Raw genomic sequence first — 8,039 nt, 5'->3', positions numbered from 1 at the left:
AGCTTCTCTCCCACGGCCTCCTGACATGGGTCCCTGCCAAAACCGCTCCCTGTCCTTTCGTTTCTTCCTCCAAAACCGAGCCTTTTCCTTCAAATCGTGCAACCGTCCAAGCCCCACTGTCCTGCCTTCTCGTACTCCCTGCTTAAGCTTCCCACGGCTTAGCAGCAGCCAAGGTGCCTCCACGGCTGCCCTTTCTCTCCCCGTTTCTCTTCCTTCCTTCCCTTTTTTTCCAAAACTCCTCCTCCCTTCCTTCCTTTCCTTTTTTTCTCTTTATAGAGCTGTCGTCCGAGACGGATTTCCGCACTCCCTGCGAAAGTTTCACGAGAGGAAGACTCCTTACACGACAAGGCCGGTGCGTAGGCCTTTCCGCAGCCAAGAAAACGGAAGAAAAACCTCCGCTTCCCTCACTTTCTTTCCAAATAAATAATGTCACTTGGGAAATATTTGGACGAGATACACGATGGACGGTTTGGATCATACCTCTGATCAACTATGGTGGGCCAGAACCGCACGGAAAACCCAGTTTTTTCGGACGCAAAAACAGAGGAGTGTCATTGATGCTGTGACGATGGTGGGGCCCTCTTCACTGTTTTTCTGGGAAATCCAAGCCGTCCATTGGATTCAGGACGAAAAACTGTTCAGGAAAGGATAGTTTTGGTTATATTTCAGTGTGGCCCACAAGCTGGTTCAGTCCACCGTTCATCTTCCGTTCGATCTTTTTTTTTACACGTGTGTGCATAATGGGACGAAAAGGACATCTAGGTAGGGATTACACCCCACCTATTGATCGAATGGATGGTCCGAATTAACAGAATACTCGATGGGTGGGGCCCACTAGCCAAAAACGGCTAGCCCACGTCTGTCCGCTGGACGCTGGTGCGGAAGAAGACGGGTCAACCGTCTGCGGACTGATTTGGTCGTATGGTGCGGCGCGCGTCCATGTACCCTATGTACACGCGTTGTACATGCGGGATCATCTGTGATGTACATGTGGAATCCATTCCGTCCATTCCCTTCCTCATCCTGTTTAACGCGTCGAGAACAAAATTGAAGCATATCCAGATATCAGGTGGGCCCCACATAATGATTAAAGGGCTGATCTGTCTGTTGGGCCACTTCCAGAGGGATCCAATGGATAAAATTTTACTTGTGCGGTTAATTTTTGGTCCTCGAGCCATGAATAAAGTTTCGAGCTAAACGGATAGTGAGAACCCTGTGATCTTGCATTCTGGACCAATTTCGGGCCACTTGAGCTTCAGTTTCCCGATTTCTGCGGATCTCCAGCGTGTAGTTCCGTCGATCTTGGTCCCCTGGAGTCCGTCCCTTGCCTTGGTGCATTCTGAACTTTAAATCCGTGCTTTTAGCATCCCGATCCATTCTCAGCTCGTAATTTCACCTTGCAACATAAACATGATTAAAATGGGTTATTCAATGGTACCATGTTCATAAATCCAGGCAATAAATGGGTCTGATATGTAATATTTGACCCTCAACACAACCCCCAACCAGCATTTTGCTAGTCCCGAGTAAAATATGCGAAAAGTAAGTTGAGAATTACAGAACAATTTCTATAAAAAATGAATTCGAGTGATTTTTGCATAATAATCTAGATATGAGAATGCTCAGATTCATGAATGTTGGGTATTACTTTCTCCTAGACTCAGGCGCACGGTAAACTTCATAATCAAGTTCAAAGTATTATTCCAGGAATTAAAAAAAAAAAATTCTAAATATTGAATTCCATGGATGTATAGTCTAATCTTGACTTGTCAACATTAAGATTCACCTCTCTGTTTAAGGATATCATTGGTAACCAATAAAAGAATTCACGATAACTCAAACTTACCTCACACATTATCTTTTTATTCTTTTGATTTTTGACTTTTTCATTAGAAGTAACACCAAGAAGAGGGATCAAATCCTCACCTATAGGGAGCAAACCTAAGGTAAAGACTGTACACTCAACTCTTTTTCAAATATCATCCATGGGGAATCGAATCCTCACCTATAGGGAGCAAACCTATGGTAAAGACTGTTCGCCCAATCCATTCAATTTTCCAAGTTGGTTCCTTTCATGTTTAGTGATTACCAAGTTAATCCTTCAATATCAAATTGAAACCTTAATATGCACGCGAGATGTGTCCTGCGAATTCATGTCTCAATCAATGTTTACAAATTCTAGTAATGGATTAACGATTCAAACTTAGCTGTGAAATTTAATAGATAAATGAATCCAAGAGTCATAAAGTACCAACATCACACATCTTGAAATTCTAAGTGCCCTAGATGGCCGTCAAAATCACTTTGAATTCATCAGAAATCCTGAAAAATTAAAAAAAATTTCACAACTTTTGCTCAAGACCAAGAAAACACTGATTAGGAAACCTAATCTCCCACCCCCAACCAAAAATCTACATTATCCTCAATGTAAAAGATATAAGCGTGCAATGCACTTGGGACAACGAAAAGTGAATATGAAGAGATGGGAAGATAGTACCTGGATGATGAATCGAGAGACACTTTCCAAGAGATCGCAGCATGGGCGTCGGTCAGCACGAGAAAGAAAGTAACAAAAAAATAACAAAAATAAAATCCTACCTATACAACTTTCATAGGTGCTCTCGATTGCATTTAGCATATGCAACAAGCCTTTAAACCCCTAGGTTGCCCCTAGTGGACGAGTTGTAGTCTCGTGAGGGTTTGCAGTAATGTTACCCACAAACATTGAACTAACTAATGATAAAAATGACATGAAATGAAGAGCTAGGTTGCCTCCCAGGAGCGCTAAGTTTACCGTCTTCAGCCAGACAAATAAAGCAACTACCCTAGTCCTAAGAAAACAGGAAACCTACCTATACCTCCATCAGACTAGGAGATCAATCCTGGTAAACAGGATCAGTCAGAGGTATAGACTTGTCTTCTGAATCAAATTTCTCGACAAATGGTTTCAATCGATGTCCATTGACTTTAAACTCCTTACCATTGTCGGGATCTCTTATCTCAACGGCCCCATGTGGAAAAACAGTGACAACAATGTAAGGGTCGGTCCAACGAGATCGAAGCTTACCCGGAAAGAGATGTAATCGAGAATTGTACAAAAGGACCTTCTGACCAGGCGTGAATGATTTTTGCAAAATGTGTTGGTCATGAAATGCTTTCATCTTGTCCTTGTAAATTCTTGAATTATCGTACGCATCATTTCGGATTTCCTCAAGTTCATTCAATTGAAGTTTGCGTAGCGAGCCAGCGTTGTCCAGATTGAAATTAAGATTTTTGATCGCCCACTATGCTTTATGTCCCAGCTCCACAGGCAAGTGACAAGCTTTCCCATAGACAAGTCTAAAGGGAGACATTCCAATAGGGGTTTTAAATGCAGTACGGTATGCCCATAAGGCATCGGTCAATCGAATTGACTAATCCTTATGGTCAGGGTTAACCGTTTTCTCCAAAATGTGTTTAATTTCCTTATTAGAGATCTTAGCTTGCCCACTTGTCTGTGGGTGATATGGGGTGCTCACTCTATGAGAGATACCGTATTTCTTCATTAAGCTCTCGAATGGTCTATTACAAAAGTGTGAGCCTCCATCACTAATGATGGCTCGAGGCGTTCCGAATCGAGAAAGGATGTTTTCTTTTAGGAATTTAATGACTGTGCGATGGTCATTAGTTCGACACGGAATTGCTTTGACCCATTTAGTGACATAATCCACAGCGAGCAAAATATACAGATTTCCAAACGATTGGGGGAATGGTCCCATGAAATTGATGCCCCAGCAATCAAATGCTTCAATGATAAGGATGGGATTCAAAGGCATCATATTTCGACGGGACAATGCTCCCAATTTCTGATAACGCTCACAGGCTTTGCAAAACTCATGAGTGCCCCTAAACATAGTGGGCCAGTAAAAGCCACACTGCAGAATCTTGACCGTGGTCATTTTAGCAGAAAAGTGACCACCACAGGCCTGTGAGTGACAAAAGGAGATGACGCTCTGATGCTCATCGTCTGGTACACATCTCCTTAGGATTTGGTCTGGGCAATATTTAAATAAATAAGGATCATCCCAGAAAAAGTTGCGCACCTCGGTGAAGAATTTCTTCTTATCTTGCGCAGTCCACTGTGTCGGTATGGCACCTGTAGCAAGATAATTAGCAATATCAGTGAACCAAGGTGAATGGGAGACTCGGAACAGTTGTTCATCAGGGAACATGTCGTTGATATGAGTCGCCTCAAAGGAATCAGAGGTATTAAGGCGAGAAAGGTGATCGGCCACAACGTTTTCTACTCCATTTTTATCTTTAATTTCCAAATCAAATTCTTGGAGTAGAAGGATCCATCGTATCAAACGGGGCTTAGAATCATTCTTAGAAAGAAGATACTTAAGTGCCGCATGATCTGTGTAGATAATGATCTTGGATCCGATCAAGTAGGACCTAAATTTGTCCAAGGCGAACACTACAGCTAAGAGTTCCTTTTCCGTAGTCAAGTAGTTCACCTGGGCAGAATTTAAAGTTCTACTTGCGTAATGAATGACGTAGGGCCTCTTATCTTTTCTCTGGCCTAGGACCGCCCCAAGAGCATAATCAAAAGCGTCACACATAAGCTCAAAAGGAAGGCTCCAATCGGGTGGCTGCATGATAGGTGCAGTGGTTAACGTGCCCTTAAGCTTGGTGAAAGCTTCCTGGCATTGCTCAGTCCACTCGTACGGAGCATCCTTTTGAAGAAGATTACATAAAGGACGAGAGAGGAGACTAAAGTCCTTTATGAATCGCCTGTAAAATCCTGCGTGTCCTAAGAAGGATCGCACGTCTCTGATGTTCTTGGGTGGAGGTAGGTTAGAGATAAGATCGATTTTTGCCTTATCTACCTCGATTCCCTTGGACGAGATGATATGCCCAAGGACAATTCCCTTCTGAACCATGAAATGACACTTCTCCCAATTAAGTACCAAGTTCTTTTCTTCACATCTTTTCAGCACACATTTAAGACTTTCCAAGCACTTGCTGAAAGATGGACCGTAAACAGAGAAATCGTCCATGAAGACCTCTAGATATTGCCCCACCATATCAGAAAAGATACTAAGCTGAAAGGTGACGGGGGCATTACATAGTCCGAATGGCATCCTTCGATAGGCAAAGGTGCCGTAGGGACATGTAAATGTGGTCTTTTCCTGGTCTTCAGGGGCTATCTCTATCTGGTTGTAGCCCGAATATCCGTCAAGGAAACTGTAATAGGAATGACCAGCTAACCTTTTCAGGATCTGATCAATGAATGGTAAAGGAAAGTGGTCTTTCCTCGTGACGGTATTCAACTTCCTGTAGTCAATGCACATTCTCCAACCAGTAGTGACTCTAGTTGGCACGAGTTCATTATTAGCATTGGCTACGATGGTGATTCCGGACTTCTTAGGGACCACTTGAGTTGGACTCACCCATTGACTATCAGATATAGGGTATATGATACCCACGTCCAATAGTTTAAGAACCTCGGCCTTAACCACTTCCTTCATATTTGGATTTAGTCTGCGTTGTGGTTGCCGAGCGATTTTTCCATTATCCTCAAGATATATGTGGTGAGTACAAATCGAGGGATCGATTCCCTTGAGGTCCGCTATCGTCCATCCCAGGGCTCCTTTATGCTCAATGAGAGTAGATATGAGCATACTCTCTTGTTCTTTCTCCAGGTGGGCAGAGATCACCACTGGGTATGTCTCATCTTGACCTAAATAAGCATATTTCAAATCAAAGGGCAAAAGTTTTAGGTCAAACTTCGGCGGCTTGAGGTTAGACGGTAGAGGCACTACATCGGTTTGTGGTAATTCTTCAAATTGTGGCCTCCACCGATTAACTTCAAGTACCGGTGCAGTATTAAGCAAGGCGCATGTCTCCCTAAGCATGTCATCATCAAAATCATGGGAGTGGGCCAGGCATGTCTCTAGATGGTCGGAGGATAAGGTCAGCGGTGTCGTATCTTCCACGAAAGAGTCAATCATGTTAATGTCGTGGAAATCGTCATCATCCTCTGAGTTACTGCTATTATTGAAAAAAATGTTTGACTCTAATGTCAAATTTCCAAAAGACATAGTCATAACACCATTCCTGCAATTGATAATTGCATTTTACGTGGCAAGGAATGGGCGACCAAGAATGATGGGAATCTGAGTGCTCATGTTATTGATGGGTTCGGTGTCCAGGATGATAAAATCTACAGGTTAGTAAAATCTATCGACCTGGACTAACACATCCTCAATTATTCCTCTTGGTACACGAACAGAGTGATCAGCAAGTTGTAGTGTGGTTAGGGTGGGTTTTAATTCACCCAAACCTAACTGTTTGTATACCGAGTAGGGAATCAGATTGACGCTCGCTCCTAAGTCAAGAAGTGCATGATCAATTCGATGGTTCCCGATTACACATGATATGGTTGAGCTACCGGGATCCTTGAATTTCTGTGGCACGTCTTACTTCAGGATGACACTCACTTTCTCAGTCAAGAAGATTTTCTTTTGAATAATTTTTCGTCTTTTGGTCGTGCATAAGTCTTTTAGAAATTTGGCATATGAAGGTATCTGTTTAACGACATCAAGTAGAGGAATGTTGACTTTCACCTGTTTCAACACCTCTAGGATATCCTGAGAGTTAGAGAGAGGTTTTGGTGAAACCAACTGTTGAGGGAATGGAGCAACTGACTTCTCTAGAAGTTCCGGTTCTACTTTTTGTGGGGCATCACTGGATCCATCATTGTTGTCCTCTTCTGGTTCTTGAGGCTTTTCGGGCCTAACCGGAAGAGTTTTAACAATGATCTTCCCACTCCTAAGAGTGGTGATGGATTTAGCATGCCCCATCTGATTTAAAGAGCTGGGATCATTACTCTCTACTACGGTTTAGGATTGGGGAGAGGTTGTGCAGGAAGCATCCCCTTTTCTATAACCGTCATACGAGAATCTATCTTTTGCATAAAATCTGTAATTCCCCGCATTGCCTGAGCCAGCTCTTGTATGGGATTTTGAACCGGTTCCTCTTGAGGTTTCACTTGATTTGGATTTTGATTGAAGAAACCTGGAGGAGTCGCCATTTGTCCATTCCTCCAACTAAAGTTTGGATGATTTTTCCAGCCAGGATTGTATGTATTGGAGTTAGGTCCAGTAAAAGGTCTTTGATAGTTGTTTACGGCATTGGCTTGTTCATTCAACACTCCTCGAAAGGCAGGTATTGTAGGACAGTTTTCAGTTGTGTGAATGTTGCAATCACAGATGCCGCAAACAATTTCATTGACCTTATCCTTCTTTCCTTCCATGGCCTCAACTTTCCTTATGAGCGTAGTCACTTTACACTTGAGATCATCCTCTTATTTCAAGAGATATAATCCACCTTTCTCCTTTAATTGAGTCGGCCTAGACGTGGTGTTCCACTTTGGGTAATAGTCCCAAGATTGTGTTTTTTCAGCCAAACTGTCGAGGTAGTCCCATACCTCGTCGACATCTTTATTAATGAACTCTCCATTAAACATTATCTCGACCATTTGGCGCATGGAAGATGTCAGTCCATCGTAGAAAAAATTTGTAATGCGCCACGTTTCAAATCCGTGTTGTGGGCATGAACTGACCAAGTCTTTGAACCTTTCCCAACATTAGAAGAATGTTTTATCTTCCTTTTGGGCAAAGTTCATGATCGCTTTTCTGAGGGTAATCGTTTTATGATGTGGAAAGAATTTTTTTATGAATTCCCTCTGCATGTCGTTCCATGTGCCAATGGATCTAGGACGCAGTGAATGTAACCACGTCTTAGCTTTCTCTTTTAAGGAAAAAGGAAAGAGTTTCAGCCTAATTGTATCCTCAGATACATTAAAAAACCATAATGTAGCTATAATCTCATCGAACTCTTTCAAATGTAAATATAGACTTTTTGATTCAAGTCCATGGAATTTGGGAAGGAGTTGGATAACTCCTGGCTTGATGTCCATTTGTCCCATGTTTTCAGGAAAAATCATGCATGAGGGCGTACTCACTCCCACCGGTTGTAGATAATCTCGTAAAGTA

At 42.5% G+C, this 8,039-nt stretch overlaps 1 non-coding gene across 1 annotated transcript; it reads left to right on the top strand.

Annotated features, from left to right (window-relative positions):
• The first annotated feature begins 7,580 nt into the window (after positions 1 to 7,580).
• Positions 7,581 to 7,687, top strand: LOC131224418 (small nucleolar RNA R71). The gene has a single exon (XR_009160904.1). It is a non-coding gene; the product is annotated as a small nucleolar RNA R71 (small nucleolar RNA).
• The last annotated feature ends 352 nt before the right edge of the window (positions 7,688 to 8,039 follow it).

Source organism: Magnolia sinica, chromosome 13, assembly GCF_029962835.1.
Source record: "Magnolia sinica isolate HGM2019 chromosome 13, MsV1, whole genome shotgun sequence".
NCBI classification, from domain to species: Eukaryota; Viridiplantae; Streptophyta; class Magnoliopsida; order Magnoliales; family Magnoliaceae; genus Magnolia; species Magnolia sinica.
The sequence above is the reverse complement of the archived record's forward strand: the minus strand, read 5'-3'. Positions and strand labels throughout refer to the sequence as shown.